This window comes from Crocodylus porosus, unplaced genomic scaffold, assembly GCF_001723895.1.
Source record: "Crocodylus porosus isolate Cpor-Errol unplaced genomic scaffold, CroPor_comp1, whole genome shotgun sequence".
Taxonomy (NCBI): domain Eukaryota; kingdom Metazoa; phylum Chordata; order Crocodylia; family Crocodylidae; genus Crocodylus; species Crocodylus porosus.
In genome coordinates this window covers 15006533-15025206 of record NW_017728912.1, presented here as the reverse complement: position 1 = coordinate 15025206, position 18674 = coordinate 15006533, and the positions used below count along the sequence as shown (strand labels likewise).

At 41.9% G+C, this 18674-nt stretch overlaps 1 long non-coding RNA gene across 1 annotated transcript; it reads left to right on the top strand.

Moving 5' to 3' along the window:
• The first annotated feature begins 266 nt into the window (after nucleotides 1-266).
• LOC109309557 lies at nucleotides 267-18244 on the top strand. Its single transcript, XR_002100960.1, has 3 exons — nucleotides 267-276; nucleotides 12932-12938; nucleotides 17995-18244. It is a non-coding gene; the product is annotated as an uncharacterized LOC109309557 (long non-coding RNA).
• Nucleotides 18245-18674: the final 430 nt, after the last annotated feature.

Genomic DNA, 18674 nt, shown 5'->3' with positions numbered 1-18674 from the left:
TATATTCAAATATAAGGGTAATGTGGAAGCTTTCAGATTTCATTACCAATCTCTTCATTATTGCGCCTGAAGGAACTATAAATAACACATGGCTAATTTGTGAATATGACACATTACTGTGAATTTGTGTATTTTAATTAGGGCACCTTCTGACTGGGGGCAATTGGGTTACAGATTTGTTACCTAATTTTATTATTCTTAACCTGATAAGGAAAAACGGTGGTCTAAACTTTGCCCCAAGTCACACTTATGGAATCCTACTATCATCATCTGTACGTAACTCAGGATAGAATTCAACCCACTGAGCATATATATCCATGATTTTTATATACCATCAATTTAGCATCACACAATTAGTAATTACATGTCCTTTAATAATCTTCTTATTCCTGTCATTTTTCTTTTGGTCAGGGCTTCCTTATTTGTATGTTAATAAACTATGCACTTTTAGCTGTGTGTTTTCTTAGGTCAAGAGTGAGATTTCATTTTGGTAACAGGCAGTGTTTTTTTCTCTGGTAAAAATAAATGTTGCCTGTTTTCTAATAAGCATGCATCTTTTATAAATTCCTTATTTTTTTGATGAAAAACTATTATATTGTTCAAATGTAAACAGTAGAAAAAAGTTATTTTATTTTCCTGCATATATGCCCTCAAATACAATATTTATCCTGTTTTTGAAAGGAAGCATGAAGAAAAAAGATCTTACTTTGTAGTACAGGGGCGGGCAATTTTTTTGGACTGAGGACCACTTACTGAGTTTTGCCAAGCCACTGAGGGCCACATGACAGGTAGCCAAGGGCAGATAAATATTAATTTTCTAAATTTTTTAGGGGCCCTGTGGGCCCATAAGCCGCATTTTGCCCACCCCTGTTCTAGTACCAGCAAATAACTGAGTAGCAGCTGCTATGAAGCCAAGCCTGGTCCTAAGCCTGATGCCATTCCTGCATGATGGATGGTGGCTATTGATTGATCCAGCATACCAGTCTGATCTGCTGTAGTAGTTTGGGTTGTATGTCGGGTTCAACCCACATGCTGGGTCTGGGGCAAGGCATCATGGCTGACCCCACATGTGCCTGAACTGGTGTGCTGGGCCTCGGACTATGTACTGGGTCCATCTGTAGACGTACCCTATGTGCCCTCTTGATCAGTGTTCAGGGCCACGTCATACAGCTGGGAGGCTCCCCACAGGCCTGGACATTTGTGGGTGGGGAAGCGGTGTCAGTGTTAATTGTTGTGGCTCCCAGTGCTGTGGCAATTAATGCTGCTACTGTTCCTCCACCAACAAATTTCCAGACTAGAATTAGTCACATATAGTACCTGCCTCAGTTTCTACCTGCTCATTTTGAGGAAGAAGTTGTGTGTCTTATAAGAAATAATTCAATATTTGATATGAGAAAACCCCCCTCTAAATTACTTAAAGCATATGCCTAAGAACATTCTTCTGGCTGTGTGTAATTTGTATTTGATCTTTGAAAAGTGGTATGTTTAAGATTTAATATGCACAGTAGAGATCTTTTAAGCTACTTTTTGAGACTTCCACACTATTTTCTGGGTTCATACAAAGAAATAAAAATTACTGTTGCTTTGCTTTCAGGAAATAAAATGACAGCAATCCAATTCAAATCTTCTTGAGACTGCAGACAGCTGTAAGCAATGGGCCTGGGGAGCATTGCTAAATATCTTTATAAATGCTGACTCTGAAACATAACATCATCATTTTTATGATGGGGAGGGAGGGTGAAATACTAGCTCCATTTCTACCATTATTTTGCATCAGTTTTTGTAAGAAGAAATAGTTCACTCTAGCTGGTCAGTACTGATGCTTTTATTGGAATCTCATAATGATAAGAGGGATAAAGGTGGTATGTGTTTTATGAGGAAGACTCATGACTTATTGTGACAGCTTTTTTTGAAGTGAACTGTTCCTCCAAGCTGTGCTGGCAACTCAACAGAAGAACTGGTTCATTAAATGAAGCTGTCTAGAGGGAATGTTTGGCAGTTCATGCAGCCCACGGAAAACTATTCACCTGAGTTTGTCTTGACCTCCAAAAATATTCATCAGCTGTGCTAGAGTGCCTTGTTTTAAGTAGATATTGGTGCAGCAGGAATCCCATAGACTCAGGTGTTGATAGGTGTAGTTGGTTCAAGAAAAACCTCAAAGCCAGGGGTCTATCCTGGGAGAGTGCAGTCATAAATGGTTGCACATCCCACTGTCAATTCCTCTTGCAGTTCAGTTATCTAGGGCAGGGGTTTTCAACCCTTTTAAAATCAAAGTACCCCTGGTGGCTGGACATGGACCAGGGAAGGGAAGGGTGACATGTGAATGGACATGGAGCAGGGAGGTGAGGACAGCGGATGGGGGGCGGCTAGTGTGCAGCCAGACATGGGGTGAAGGTAGCACATGGGCAGGTGGGGATGGAGCACTGCTGCCTCCCAGATACAGGGCTGGGGTGGGGAAGATCACCAGGCTGGTGTGAGGGCAGTGGCACCCCTCTGCAGGGTGGGGAAACTTATCAGGTGGGGGGGTGGCGGCCACTACATGCGAGCTTCTCCACCCCACAGAGGGCTGCCACCACCCTCACCCCACCCCGACTCTGCTCCTGGGAGGTGTAGGTGCTCCATCCCCACCCATCTGTGCTTACCCCCTAAGACCGTTTCGAGTACCCCACAGGGGTACCCCCAACTGACAGACTTGGATATAAGGCATTGAAGGGCATGATCCTTGATCAATGGGCTGCCTGTCCTTTTTTACTGAGCTGGGTGGGCAGTCCATAACACATGCCATGTGTTACCAGTCCCTGAGGCCATGGGCCTGATTTTCATTGCACCCCCCTCTTCAAAATCTGAAATCCATTGTTGCTAATGGCTCTTGGTTGGTTCCAATCTACTGTCCATTTACTGAATGTAGAAGGGACCATATGTAGGGTGACCATACATCCTGGTTTGGCCAGGACACTCTGAGATTCCATAGGTCAGTGTTGGCTGGTTGGTCAAAAGTCCTGGGTTGGAGTCTGACAGGGAGGCAGAGCAGCATCGTGTGTCAGACAAGCTGGTGGGCAGGCACTTCTGCTGCTGTACTAGGGCAAGGTGGGTATAGTGGAGCAGGTACCATCCCACCCACATGTGGTGCATCCTCATTCCCTCACAGCAGCAATGGTGCCTGCCCAGTCACCTGCCTGGTGCACCATGCTACTCTGCCTCCCCTCCAGACTCAAGCCCATGATTATTCACCACCTAGCTAGGGTGAGCCTATGGAATCCAGGAGCATCATGGCCAAACTGGGATGTATGGTCACCTCAATCATATGGCTTCTCTGTATCTATGTGTATGTATGTGACTGAAAAAAAAGTCCTAGTCCCAGACACATTTGCTCTAGAATGGACCTCAACTCTCTGAATATTGCTTCAGTAAGCATTAATGGATCGTATTTACAGAGAAGAGATAATAATGAGATTTCAAGACCCTTTTGCCTCTTCTTCTAGTGATACTAACATGACATTTTACAAAGATCACTGCTAAGCCTCTGCCCACTTTTGACATTCGTTATTAATTGTATTAAACCCTCACATACCTTTGAGCAATTTCCTTTGTGTGCAGGGTAACGCTATATTTAGTGTGAAACTAATCCAACATTTGCTACTTGGAATGTGATGGAAAAATAACTGGAAGGCACTATCATAGGCATCCGCATTGAACCAACAGATCACATAATTTGGATATACAGAATATTAACCCTTCTTCTTGTTGTCCTATATATATATAGGATATAACCCATCAAATCTTGTATTTTGACCTCCCCTGAAACTAAAATATCTGATAATACAGATCTCCAAAGGGGAAAATAATCTAAACAAGCTGTACACAGTGCCATGTACTTCATTAACAAAATAACTGACCTTTATTACTGCCAGCTTTATACAGAGGGATTGCTCATTAACTTAACTGGTTTCCTAAATAAAGGTGGTCTTTGGAAAAAAAAAATCAGTTCAAATGTGAACACCTGCTAGAGCTAGGCAAACACATCACATAGAAAAATGCATATACTTAATTTAGATCTTTATTTCATTCATGAAATGTCCACAGATTATTTCTTTTTACACTTCATTTGCCATTTAAAATTGTTTTATGAATATTTTTTTCAAACACATGCCAGGCCCTGGTTTAATTTTGAAATGTTTTCTGTAAGCATTACTGTGAGAATGAGATATTTTTTATTTGATTTTTGAGTTCCCTTATTGAGCAACATAGTATTAGCATATAGATAGTAAGGAGACCACTGTTGAAACAAAATTGTAATAGGAATTTGCTGAAATGGTTGTGAATAATTCCTCGCTTTGAGCTGTTTTAGTTGCAGAAAATGACCCATCAGCAGGACACAACCACTCAGTGACAGGGTGAAATTTCATACAGCAAAACACAGGCTCTTGTATATCTGTAACAGCTGCTCACAAATAGCAGGAGTTGCCCTCATTTAATGCTGCCAGTATGAACCACTTTTACATTGGTTGTGCCCTTAACCTTGCAGTTCCTTTGCATCAGTGTGTAATACCATGAAGAGCTACAGCTGGGGATATTACAGCTAGTCATTAGTTCTATTAGCTGTTGATGACAAGCACCTGTGGCATACCTCTACATAAAACACACCTATGCTGTATCTTCACAGCTGTCACAATTACAGTTGTTTTATATTACTAACCATATGCAGCTCTGCAATAGGGCAACCCACTTTGGCTGTGCTGCACATGCTGAGCTCCTTGCCTGGTCAGCATGGGCTCCTGCTGAGTAATAAGCTCTGAGCTCACCAGCTGACAAGGGCAGGGGCTGCCTAGAGCTCCTGCTTTCATGTGACTCTGGAGTCCAGAGAGTTAATGTTGCAGCCAGGGTCAGCCATAGGGGTGGCAGGCATGGGCAACCACCCAGGGTGCTGTGGTCAGGGAGATGGCACACACACACACACACACACACACACACACACACACACACACCCCCCCCCCCCTGAGCTCACACACTGCCTCAGCCCAGCCAATCCTCACCCTGGGCAGGAAAAGCAGTGCCCAGCACAGCCTTCCCCCTGCCTCCAGCTGCTGCTTGGGAAGAACTGGGCTAGGCAGTGTCAGTCATAGCAGTGGCACCTGCCCCTCTGCCTGCCTGCTGTGCCATGATGCTCTGTCTCCTCACCAGACCGCACATCATGTGCCTGCAGAAGCACCACTGATTTGGGGGGAAGGGCAGGGAGGGAGGTGCCAGAATACATGTTTGCCTAGGGCAACATTTTCTCTAAGGCAGGTTTTCCCTGCAGGAATTTTTCCATTATGATGAATATTCATAGGAATAAAATTGAGATGAATGACAAAATAAACGGGTCATAGAGGCACATTTTGCTTGGCTTCATACTGGTCCAGGTTCAACAGTACCAGGCACAGCATGCCCCACCCCCCACAAACCTTGCTTCAAATTGTTAGTGCAGTTAGAGTGTTTTTGTATTAGGAAATGTCTGAGAGGCAAGTGGTTTTTTTGACATCTTTTATTGAATCAACTGTATAGGACCTGGAGACCAGACGGTCAGTATGTGCCAGAATGCTTGTCTAACTTGTCTCCTGACTATAAAGATTATCCAATAAACTATATTATAACAACAACCACAACAACAATAAACCAAAACAATAACAGAAACCCCCCTGCTTTCCTCTCAGGTTGCAGTTCTGCTCCATGCTCTTGTGTTTCTTACACAATTTATCCAGTGTTTATGTAATAAAAGCTACACATTGTGTAAGCCAGGGTCTGTTAGCCTGAAAAGGTCCAATTTGACACAGGAAATCGGGGGCAGGTAGCTGCACCATGACAGCCATCCTAATCTCCCCTTCACTGCAGAGTGTCCTGCTATTCCAGTCTATGCTTAACCTCACTGCTGTGATCCCCCAAGCTCCACCCATAAACCTAGACATCCCAAGCTGCCATTATACTCACTGGAAAAAATGAACCCTCCCACCCCAAACCTGACTTTGCTGTTGGAGCCCTCCTACCCTAACCCTACATGGGAAATTGCAGGGTCAGTCCTGCATACTCTTAGCATTGAATACCTTACCTACCTGTACCCTAAGCATAGCTCTGGGAGTCCTATCACCTTCAAAAAGAAAAATGACTCCAAACCATCACCAGTTCTAACCCTAACCCTAACTTGGACTGCTTCAGCAGTTCCAACCCTAGCCTCAGGCAGGAAAACCCAAGCAGCCCATCACAGGATGACCATGTAGAGCCCCCAAAGCCCATAAGCCTAGCTGTTATGTTCCTAGCTGCAGCAATACCAACTATAGCAAGAAGAATTCTCTCTCATGCATGACTTCATTGCTAGAGCCCCATCCCAACCACTTCAACCCTAGTTAGGGTGACCATCCATCCTAGTTTGGAAATATGGGACATCTGGTACACTGCTTCCCCCCACTTCCCTCCCAGCCCCAAGTCAGCAGCATGCTGCAGGGGGAGGCAGAGGTGGAGCAATATGCTGAGACACGCAGCCTGCCCAGCCAGCTTCTTGAGGCATAGCGCCACTTCCCTTCCTCACTGGACTGCACACTATGAAGAGTATGCTCATTTTAATCTGTACCCTGAATCCAGGACTAGCCTAAAAAAAATTAGGACTATCTCAGGAAAAACAGGACAGATGGTCACCCTAACCCTTGGTTGGAGTCCCAAATCCTTCTTATCATGAACCACCCTACCTACCTGTGTTGTTAACATGTCCATAGCATCCAGGAGTCTTACTACCCCAGTCACAAAGAAAGCTCCAAACCTTGCCCGTCTTCAGCCCTGGCTGGCCTTGGGGTGTGGAGACTTGTGGTCTGCTGCAGGGACTGGTCAAAAGTGTGGCATATACCAATAAAAGGTTGTTGACCTCTGATACAAGAAATTCTATAAGTAGAGAAAACAATTTTGAACTTTCTGTCTTCTATGATCAGTCTCCTCACTACACTGCAGATCCCTTTAGAAGAGACTTTGCCATCTTTACAAAATTCAATTTTTTTGTGTTTCAGCCACAATTTGAGTGATCTCCCCAGAAGCGGCTATCCAGTTGGGTAACATAAGGTGACATAGCCTATGTTTGGCGACACATTTTCTAGCCCCCTCCCCATGCATGTTAAAATGAAACACCTCTGTCTGTCTGTCTGTCTGTCTGTCTGTCTCTCTCTCTCTCTATATATATACATATATTTATATATATATAGAGAGAGAGGTGTTTCATTTTAATCATGGAAAAATGTGGATTGGGAGTTACTTTTTTAAATCTGAAAACTGGGGATTTTTTTTCTTTTTACTCAGAGAAAACCAGGATCCCTGATAATCGGGGAGGTGGAATGAAAATGCCATAAGGCCAGAATCCTATTTCACATGTATATGTCTAAGGGTTACTTATGTATTCAAAAACAGCAACATATATTTCATTTTTAGCTTTATGAGGAGTTTAGATCCCATGTTTACCTTTTTAGCCATGCTTGTTCTTATGATCATGCTCAGAAGACTCCATTAGGGCTATGTCTGCTTTGTGGAAGCAGAGGATCACCTTGCTAGGCATGTAACTGCATGTAAAACCTTGAATATATGGTTGGAGAAAAATTATGGCTAGTGACAGGGAGAAAAGAAAGATGAGACCCCCCTCAAAACCCCTGGTCTAGGGGCTAAGGACAGTTTTCAGAAACTGTGAGACCCAGCTTCTAGGAACCCTATATTCAGAGAGGGTGTGAACCTATATCTTCTTCATTTAAGAGAAGTGAACTAATTGCCAGGCCACTTGCTAGGCAGTGCCCAGAATACACTCCATCCATACTCCTGAAATTGGCCAATTGGGCAGGTAAGATATAGGAGTCATAGGAAAGTAGGGATGGAAGGGATCTCACAAGGTCAGCTAGTCCAGCCCTTTGCTCGAAGTTGGATCATCCCTGACTAAACCATGCAATGCAATTGCTTTTGAAGGCTTATAACTTGCTTTTGAAGATTTATAAGGATAACTTGCTTTTGAAGGTTTTTAAGGATGGAGATTCCACAACTTTTGTAGGTAGCCTGTTCTCATGCTTAACTCCCTCATGATCAGAAAGTTCCTCCCAGTCTCCAAATTTCTGCTGCTGAAGCTGGAGGCTGTTGTTTCTAGTCCTGCCCCATATGGCCACAGACGAAAACCTATCTTCATAATCTCTTTAGTCATTCTTCAGGTATTTCAAGTCTGCTATTAATATAAATCCCCACTCAGTCTTCTCTTCTTTAGACAAAACAATCCTAGTTCTTCCAGCCTCATAAATTGTCTCCCAGGCCACTGATCATTTTTGTTGCTCTATGCTTTCCAAACTGTCCACATACTTCTTAAAGTGTGGGGCCCAAGACTGGACACAATACTCCAGGCCTCACCGGTCCTGCATAGATTGGAAGAATCACTTCTCTTGTTTTATAAGTGTCATTCCTATTAATACACCCTAGGATGTTTTGGGCTTTTTTTCCAAAAAGAGCACACTGATGGCTCATATTCAGCTTATGGTCCACCACAACCCGCAGGTTATTCTCTGCAGTACTGAAACCTAGACAGTCATTCTCCAGTCTGTATATGCACATGTGGTTATTCAGTTCGAAGTGCAGGACTTTCCACATGTCCTTGCTGAAGCTCATCTGATGGATTTCAGAGCATTTCTCTAGTCTAGCCAGGTCATTCTGGATCTTAGCCCTGCTCTCTGGAGTGTCTGCAATTTTACCCAACTTGGTGTCATCCACAAATTTGCTAAATTATGTGGGATTACAAGGCATAGGTGCCTAGTCACTTCAGAAAGGTGTGAAGTATGCCAGGACAGTGGATACATATGTCTCTTCTGTAGTGGTCAACAGGTTCAATAAAAACAAGCATAGGTGAATGAGAAAAGCTAAAACAACAAATTTTATTTGTGGAACTATAAGCCCCTTTGTCTCTCTCTCTCATACTAACTACCCAGACTTAGGGACGATTTCTCAATTCCCAACCTCTGTAGTTTTGTTAGTTATTGATCATCTTTAAATTACAACTTCTACCACTACCTCTACAGTCCTAGGACAAAAGTCTTTTTCCTGGAACAAATGTGACATCTTTACATATCCCTATGGACTTCTCTGTGACTGACCTAGTTAGTTTGTGAGAACAGTTGTACTGTATTGCCTGGATAAGGAGATGAGGAGTCAGGCCTGCCATGATCACCATTGAAAAAGACTACAAAAGGTTTTGTAAGGATACATTCATATCATGGCCAAAGGATGGCCACAGCTCACAATATCCTGCTGTAAGATCAACACCTGAGTAGGCCAGATGATAAGGGAAAGGTACACAACTAAGGGGGGGAACCCAAGAGTAAACTATGATAGGATATTCTCACACAACAGCCAGCTTAGGAGGGAATTTCTCCATGGCAGAAACAGGTAAGGAGGGTCAATTATGACCGCACTAAGGCACAATACAGTACAGCCCAACAATGAAGCTTTCTTATGGTTTGCTTCATTCTGTTCGTGATAGCTAGGTGATACAGAATTCCCTTTCCTCTCTTTGCTGAAAGATCACTTGGCTATCTGGCCATTGTCAACAATGTAGAAATGAGTCAACTGTCCATTTCTATTTCTTGTTTTGTTCTTCTGAGATCAAAATGTAAAATTAAGTATTCTCATTGTTTAAGAAAAAGGTAGCAAACCCCACATTGCTTTAACATATTTTCTTTTACATACACACTTTATCCTGCTTCTATACTCTCAGCCAATCATTAGTGTAATGGAATCGTGTTGGTTTCTGCCATGCAATACCACAACAAAAGATAATTTTTTAGAGACTAATGGCAATATTGAAATATTTTAGTGGACATGATGTTAACTATAAAGAGGCTTTCACATAAAGTAGATAAAGAAACATCTTCATTCATTTTATTCCAAGAATACATCTTCCATAGGGTGAGACTTAACAAGACAATAGAGAGACATTTTCATGACCAGGCTGTTAACTGAATGGATCATTAGAGACAGAGAAATCAAAACCACTTCCACACATTGCAGTTCAGGGAGAGAAGAGTTTGTCATAGACTGAAAAATACAAACCATAAAGTTAAGATCAGTCAGTGGAAGTTTTATTCCCCACAACGCAAAGAATCCATTCTTTTTCAGAACTGCTTTTGCATATATCACAACATTTTCAAATTTCAGAAGGTCAATTCAGAATCCAACCAATTTAATAAAGGTAACAGGCATAATAAGTAAACTAGCAGGCCATTTCTTTCCATTCATCATGCAGGAAAGGCCTATATAATCCTTTCAGGATCAGTGTTATCTAAATAAAGTCTAATGCATGAGTATTTTTTAATGCTCCTAAATGTGCTGATAGACCAAGTTATAGTTAATCAAGGCTGGGATATTCTCAAGAGAAAAAGGAACTTAGAAAGCCAATAGAAGCTCAGTACCTAATTCTCTCTGCATCTTAGAATATCCCAGTCTCATTTACCTATAACTTGTTCAATTAGTCTAGTGCACTTAGAGGAAGTAATAAGGAAACTTACAGCATTCACATTCAGTTTCCATTGGCTTCAATTTAAATCCATTTTATAAATTTATTTGAGAATCCTTTATATTTGGAAAATACATTAAGACTGGGAGATTTAGGAGCTATATAATCCTCTGTTTTCCTACTGAAAATCCCATTATTATTGGGATTTATTTCCATTGGCAATATATTTTCCTATGTTAAAATATCTTCAAATTGCCATGAAAGTACATTCATTTAGAAGAAAATGTAAGAAGTAATCAGACACTATGGACAGGAGGAACATTACATACAATACAATAAATGAAAAATATCCATGGGATCATTTTACAAAGTATCCTTCCTGAAGCCCATTGTGGTAACACACAGAAGTCTTATTTGACTTGAGTGGAAATAGAACCCAGTCCAATACAGAAGTCTACATCACTCCACCCATCCTTAGCAGTACTCATGGCTTAGATTTAGTGCTGTGCTTCTGAGACAGATGCCACATGGGATTTGCAGTCAAATAGGCATAGAGGTCTAAGCCACTTCTGCTCAGTTCCGTTCTAAGATAACTTCTTTGGGGGCTGGACAGGGACATACTGTAATTTAGATTATTTTGTAGTCTCATTTGAAGGAATCAGATTTGGTATTAATCAGAGTTATATTTTCATCACACCATGCTGTAAAGAAAGCATATCAGGATATTACAGTTCTCGAGAAAGAAAACCAGGGCCATTTGAAAATTAAATGTAGTACAGAAATAGAATAAGATGAATACCCAAAGTGTTTCTGTAGCTTTCTGCAGATAGATACTCCAACATAGTTGAAGTATTTGACAGAAGAGAATAGGAGATGGCAACAATGATTGATCCATGTTTTTAAGAAAAAAATTGAAGCCATATTTCCATCAGGGGGTTCAGACATTGATATATTTATCACAAGAAAACCCCACTAGCACTCAGCCTTTGCATCTCTAAAAATGTTGCCTGTTGCAAGAATTTACAGCTATAATGAAAGATTCATAGCTTCTCTCCTTATTTATTGGAAGAATCTCTTGTTGCTGAATAAAAATGTAAATATAAAATTAAATCACAAGAACTAATTTGAAGTAACATTAAGGATACCTCATAAACTTATAAAAGCCAGAACAATAGCACAATACCAAGTTAATGCAAGAAGGAAGTCAAGATGGATGCTTTTTATTAACTCATCCATTATACCCAATCTTACAATACAGCCAATATGGTAAGTCACATATTGCTCTGAGCCTATTACAATATAAGTACAGTGGGATGACTGAAGCGTGGCACATTGGACCATAGATACCTCTTTGAACTTGACTATCTATAGATAGAATATACAGCCTTTGTGTAACCTTAAAATAACTATTTTTTATTTCAGTATAAAACTATATACTGCCTAGACTAAAAACATTTTTAATAATAAATGTTCAAAATAAAATTAAAAGTCTTGACATTTTAATGTGTTATTTAGCATATTAATTTGTGGATTTAAATCTAATATATTTCTGAATGAGATGGTTTTTTAAAAGAAACTGGTTGAGAAAGAGGAAAACAAGGGGGGAAAATCTGTTTTGAAGAAAGACAAATATTTGCAAATTAAAACATAAATCTGAAATGTTTTACTAAGTCACTAGGTGGTTGAAAAGTAAGGAACATTTTTGTATTCATTTTCTTCCGTAAACATCAGCATCAACCTTAGAGCTGAACATTCATAATGTCAGCAATTGTTAATACCTTATTAATTATGGAGATGGGACATGATTTAATTTCTTGTCTCCAGTGTTAATGAATGTAATAGTAGTAACTGTGCTCCCTGTGATCACAACATGTGTTAAAACAGCAGAAAATCATGTGTGGAATTAACAAAGTATGTGTAACTTACATTGTATAATGCAGGTTGATTAAATGTGCCAATTCTATAAACTTGAGAATATATGAAAGAAGAAATTAAATACGGGAGGTACCTACTAAGGTCCCAAAGTTTTAAAGGTCTTCCCTTTTCAATAACTCTTTAGTATTCATATAGTGCCAGAGCCAAAGCCCTTTGAAGTTGGTAGAAAAGCTCACACTGTGGGCTTTGCATCATACTCATAAATACCGGTTTACTGTGGGCCTAATATAATAACTTCGCAATATCATTTTTTTCTGTGGGATTATCTAGAATATCTCTAGCTGATGATACACTAAAGTAGGAATTTCTACTCTTTGAGCTCTTCTTATTTTCCTTTTAGACCTGTTTTAATGGTTTGAACTAGTCCTGAAGCTAATAGATAGAGACCTTTCTTATTGGTTAAGTAATGTCTTAGTGTAACATTATGCTCTTAGTACAATGGGATGAATTTGGAAAGGGAGACCTGTACAGACAGATTGCTAAATAGCAGGTATACACATCCAGTGGAGAGGTGAGGAGGCAGACTTTTGTACCAGTATAAAATGCTTCTTGCTAGCACACTGCTATGAAAATGACCATAATACCTGAATGCCAGGGTAATAAAGAGAGTTAGTTACATGTTCAGTAGAAGTAAAGAGGTGATGTTGGTGATATTAGGTAGGTAGACACTTGCCTGTGACAGTTGCATTGTGTCAAACTCTATTCTTTCTCTAACAGCAGAGAACACAAAGTCCTTGGATATTTTTTTATCCATTCTCAGCTGATGTTAAATTCCTTGAAAAATTCCTTGTAGTGAGCTGAATTCCAAGAAAATTCCTTGTAGTGGGCTGAAGCTGTACATTTAGGTGTACTCCCCTAGACCTCCACCTGCTCTCTCAGCCCTGTCAATGGCTGCCCCACCCAGCCCCAGCATCCTGGCACTTAGAAAAAAAACCAAAAACCCCACACACACTGGCTGCTGCAGTGGCCATTGGGGCCTCTGGGGGCTCATGCCAGAATGCCCCCATGCAGTGCAGGCCAGTGGGGGGCAGCAGGGATTGCCCCTCCCCCCACACCTGGCAAGCACAGGTGAGCGCAGGACTTTTTTTTTTAAGTGGCGGGATGCTGGGGCCAGGCAGGGCAGCCATTGACAGGGCTGGGAGAGTGGGCGGGGGGTGGGGCCTGTTCAATTCGGAGATTTGGCCGATTTGTCAGCAGCTGAATCTCTGAATTAGATTTGGCTGAATTGATTCAGAACAATGATTCGAATCACCAAATCGAACTGCTGGCCTCCGAACTGGCTGAATCCAAATCTGAAGTGAATATTAGCCATTTTGCACAGGCCTAATATATGCCACTTAATCATGTAAAGTGAAATAGGGTTTAGCTGTAAATGTTTCATTTTCATGATCACAAGTGCTCATAATCTCATTTCCAACTAAAATTCTGTGTCTATGCATTACCCTTCTCTTTTTCCATGAGTTTTTGAGTGCAAACTGTAAAATAGCACTGTTTCATTTCAATTTCCATTTTGCTATTTCAAAGGGACAGTGTTTCATTTCATCATTTTGTTTCATTTTGAAGCACTGTTCTGTTTCATTTCATCAAAACTGTTTTGCTGTTTTGATGCATTTTTCCATTTTGCCCATAGGGTATAATGGGGAATCATGATAATGCCTATAACTTTGTCATTTCTTGCCTCTTTCAGATGACAATTCTGCACCTCAAAAAGTTGAAAGCAAAACTTGTAGTACTTGCCAGTAGCAGCAGCCTCCTGTCATCCTACATGCAGATCCTGGAGTCCACAACCCCAAGAAGAGCCTGGCACAGCCTCACAGCCCTTCTGAGGGCGCAGCCCCCGTATCTGCACATGGGATGACAGGAGGCTGCTGCTGCCAGCTGGGACCAGTGCTGGGCATAACCCGTGCCCAGAACCAGGAAGAGTGGTGCTGATTGCTGTTCCCAGGCAGCAGCAGCAGCAGCCTCCTGTCATCCTGCATGCAAATCTGGGGGCTGATGCCCCCAGGAGAGCTGTGGGTCTGTGCCAGACTCCTCCTGGGGGTGTGGGCCCCCGGATCTGCATGCAAGATGATAGGAGGCTGCCACTGTCCCCTGCCTGCAGCTGCTGGGCTGCGCCATGCCAGGAGATTCAGGGCACAATGCAGCCCAATGGCATCCACCGATCCTGGAGCTGCAACAGGGGGGCACTGGGCTCTTCCTGGCACTCAGTGGCAATGCTGGGAGGGCAGGTTGAGATCCATGGGGCTGGTGAAGCTGCTCAGAGTGCAGCCCTGGCTCTTTCCACCTCCTGCTGCTGGGCTGGACTCTGAGTGGCTCCTCCAGCCCCACAGAGCTGAGCCTGATGGCAGGAGGCAGGGGAGAGCCACTGGCCAGGGCTGCACTCAGAGCCAGGGCTGTGCCCCAAGCATCTCCACAACTGGCTCTCCACCACCTCCTGTCACCAGGCTCAGCTCTGTGAGGCTGCAAAGCCTCCAGCTGCCAAGCTGTGCTCACCAGAAGCCAGGGCTGTGCTCCAAGCGGCTCCACCAAACCCGTGTAACTCAGCCTGGTAGCAGGAGGTGGTGGGAGAATGAGTGACAAAGCTGCTCAGAGTGCAGCCCTGCTGAGCACAGCCCAGCGGCTGGAGACTCCATGGCCCCATGGAGTTGAGCCTGGTGGGAGGAGGTGGGAGAAAGTCAATGATCAGGGCTGTGCTCAGAAAGGCTCTTTCACTGGCTCTCCTTCTGCCTAACACCACCTGACTGAGCTCCGTGGGGGTGGCAGAGCCACTCACAGTGCAGCCCTGGCTCTCCCCTGCCTCCTGCCACTGGGTTGCTTCAAAACTCAAAACGTTTCAAAACTTTTGAAATGTTTTGAGTGCCCTCATTTCATTTTGAAGCTGTTTTGAAGCCTTTTTTTTAATTTCAATTTTGCTTTTTCAAGCTTGAAATATGTTGAAACAAATTAGAAAAAAAAGACCCATCAGAATTTTGCACAGCCCTACAAATGACCAGGGTAAGAAGGGTGGAGGCAGGAAAGAAATTCGCTCTTGCTTAATGCAGCAGACTATTTCTATCAGTGAAGCTAACTACCATCCACATATAGCTTATGTTCCTATCTGAACTGGAAATCAGCTAACTAGGCTCCTTCTTTGACACAGCAAAAAGTAACCAGATTAAGGTATAGTGGTCCTAATGTGAGGCAGGTTAGCAAGCTGGTTGCCTGGTATTTTCAGTCTGGACTGTAGGCTGAGCTTGGGAATCTATTTTGAAGAGCCAAGCATATAAAGTGGGAGGAGAATCTGGAGAATGAAATGAAATAAAGGAAGACTGACTCAGAGACGAATCGGTACTAGTACATTATTTTTAATGACAGTGCTGAAAGCACTTATGTATAAGTGCTGTTTCATCAGTAGATCTCAAAGCTCTTTATCATATTTTTACAGATAGAGAAACAGATTAGTTACATTAATAAATTTAGTGTAATTAGAAGTCACTACTCTTGGAGTAAGACCTTCTTTATTCATTCTAGCTCTGAATCAGTCAATTAGAATTAAGTCCATAAATTCTCCATTTACCAAATGAATCACTACTTGCCAGCTGGAACTTTATTATAACAAGGTTCTTGCCCATCCTGAACTTGAAACTGTGCTTTAAACCTTTTTTTTTTAACAAAATGGCTTGAATTGATACTTCAGATTTTCACCACTGTATTCAGAATGGAATTTGGTCCTTAAAATATACCGTGTATTCAGCTCTTTTAAGATTTTGAATGTTCTGAGAAGGGAGAAAAGGAGATAAGGCTTGTGTGAACATAAAGATAGGATGACTTCATTTCCCAACTCTCAAAGCAAGAAACACTGGTCCTGCCTTTCCTCCCTCCTCTCCCCCCCAACCCCACCGACATGTTCAGTAGTCTCAGCTGAATGCTGTGGATAATTTGAGTGAGGGGTGGGGGGCAGTACAGCATGTCAGAAAGCAAGGGAGGGGAAAGGAAACAGCCCTATTTTCACTGGAACCGTCTGTTTTCAAATACCTGGTCTAAGCATCCCACTGAAAATGGGACAATAGTATTCACTTGACAAAAAGTGTTTAAAATGGGGATGTCACCCTACGTGAAATGCACAAAGGAAATGCTAGACAGTTTTCTCAATTTGACAGTGATGAAAACACATAAACCTTTTCTATCATGCCAAAAAACTTTACTTTTTTCAGGGGAAAATGCTATTACCTCTGATGCCTGTTATATGGCCTTGCTCAATATTACTTCTTAAATAGAAGACTGGAATCAAATCCTTAGGATTGTTTTTCTCTTGATTCTTTTTTGATCTTTCTCTTCACTTTAAGCTTTCAAGCCATTGTGCCTTTGATTGTACCCAGTCACAGAAGGCTCAACACAAATGTTATAACCCAATGCATATTGCTTCATATGCCATCCTACTTTGCACTGCCATTGTATAAGCAATGGAAGGAATTACCCTGGTGTAATTTAACTCCTACTGGGCATTCACTCTAGATGCACAGCTAGCTAGGAAGCACAAAAATGATTGAAACCTCCTTTTCTGCTTTGCTGTGAGCTCCTCACATGCGGCCATAAATTAGGGCCACAGTAACCATATTACATAGAATTATATCCCAACAGAATTACATCCCAATACCTTGAACAGCTTTTGAAAACTTATCGTAGTGTACTTAGAACCTGAAATTTAAATAGAAGGTAAAATCCCATTTCAAACTTGCCCCAAAACAACTCTCAGTTGTACGCAGAACTGTGATCTGTAAAATCTTTCTCTGTGTCTGTAAAGGGTTCAATATGGCACACTTCTTTTATTTATTTATATAGTCTCCCCATATTAAAGGTTATAACTATGGATTGGGAGTCAAAGAAGAACAGTTTTTTGCTACTCTACTCCTCCCATATCTATGTATACATGCAGGAGCAGGAAGTGGGTGGATACTCTATTTCCCCTCTAGAAACTATTTCTGAATATGAGGTAGCAAAAGGGGATTTCTCCTTGTTATTCTCACCACCAGAGGAAGCTAGAGGCCATATTCTGTGTCACAAAATAACATATTTTCTCACATACAACATTACGACTCAGAGTACAGACCTAAAGATATTACTAACCTTATACACTTCACTCTTACACACTACAATTTCATTTTTGATAACCAACACTTCCTCCAGACCATAGGCACAGCTATGGGCACCAAAATGGCTCCACAGTATGCCAACCTTTTTATGAGCCACCTAGAAGAAGACTTCCTCAAGGACTGCACCATCAAACCCCTGCTATATTTAAGATATATCAGTGACATTTGAATGAAAACTTGCAATCTCTGATTGAGTTCCATCAGAAATTCAGCAATCACTATCCCTCCATCTAACTCTCTCTTGAATACTCCAGCACCAACATCTCCTTTTTAGACACGATGATCACTATTCATAATGGCAAAATATAAACCTCATTATACAAGAAACCCACAGACCAAAATACGTATCTGCACAGAACCAGCAATCACCCTAAACACACCAAAAAAGCTGTGATATACAGTCAAGCCCTCAGATACCACAGAATTTGCACTGAGAACACCCAGAATTGCCACCTCACCAAGCTTAAAAAGACTTTCACCCCACAAGGACACTCCTCCAAAGAAACAGATTGCATGTTTGAAAGAGCCGCCTGGATACCACATGAAGAATTGCTGCAGAACAACAGAAAACCCCTCATGAATCGCACGTCGCTGGTTATGACATAACACCCCTCCCTCGAACCCATACAGAAAATCCACAAACAATTGCAGCCCATACTAGAAAGAGACCCTATTCTTAAAAAGATCTTCCCAGAGCCACCCATCCTAGCCTTCAAACAAGCACCGAACCTCACTAACTTTATCACTGGAAGCAAACTTCCTCAGGCCCAGAACACACCAAATAGATCCAGACCATGCCATGACGAGAAATGAAAAACCTGCCAACACATCTCCACCACTCCCACAATTACTACACCCCACAACAGAGCCATCAGCATCCCCAGGTCTTACAGCTGCACCTCCAGAAATGTAATATATCTCATCCAATGCACCAAATTCCCTGATGGAAAATACATAGAAGAGACCAAACAACTGCGCACCCAAATGTATGCACACCAGAAATCTATCAAAGACAAGAATACCCAATTACCTGTGGGAGGACATTTCTAACAAGAAAACCACTCTGTCTCCAATCTCTCAGTCCTAATTCTCAAAGGAAACTTACAAAACACTTC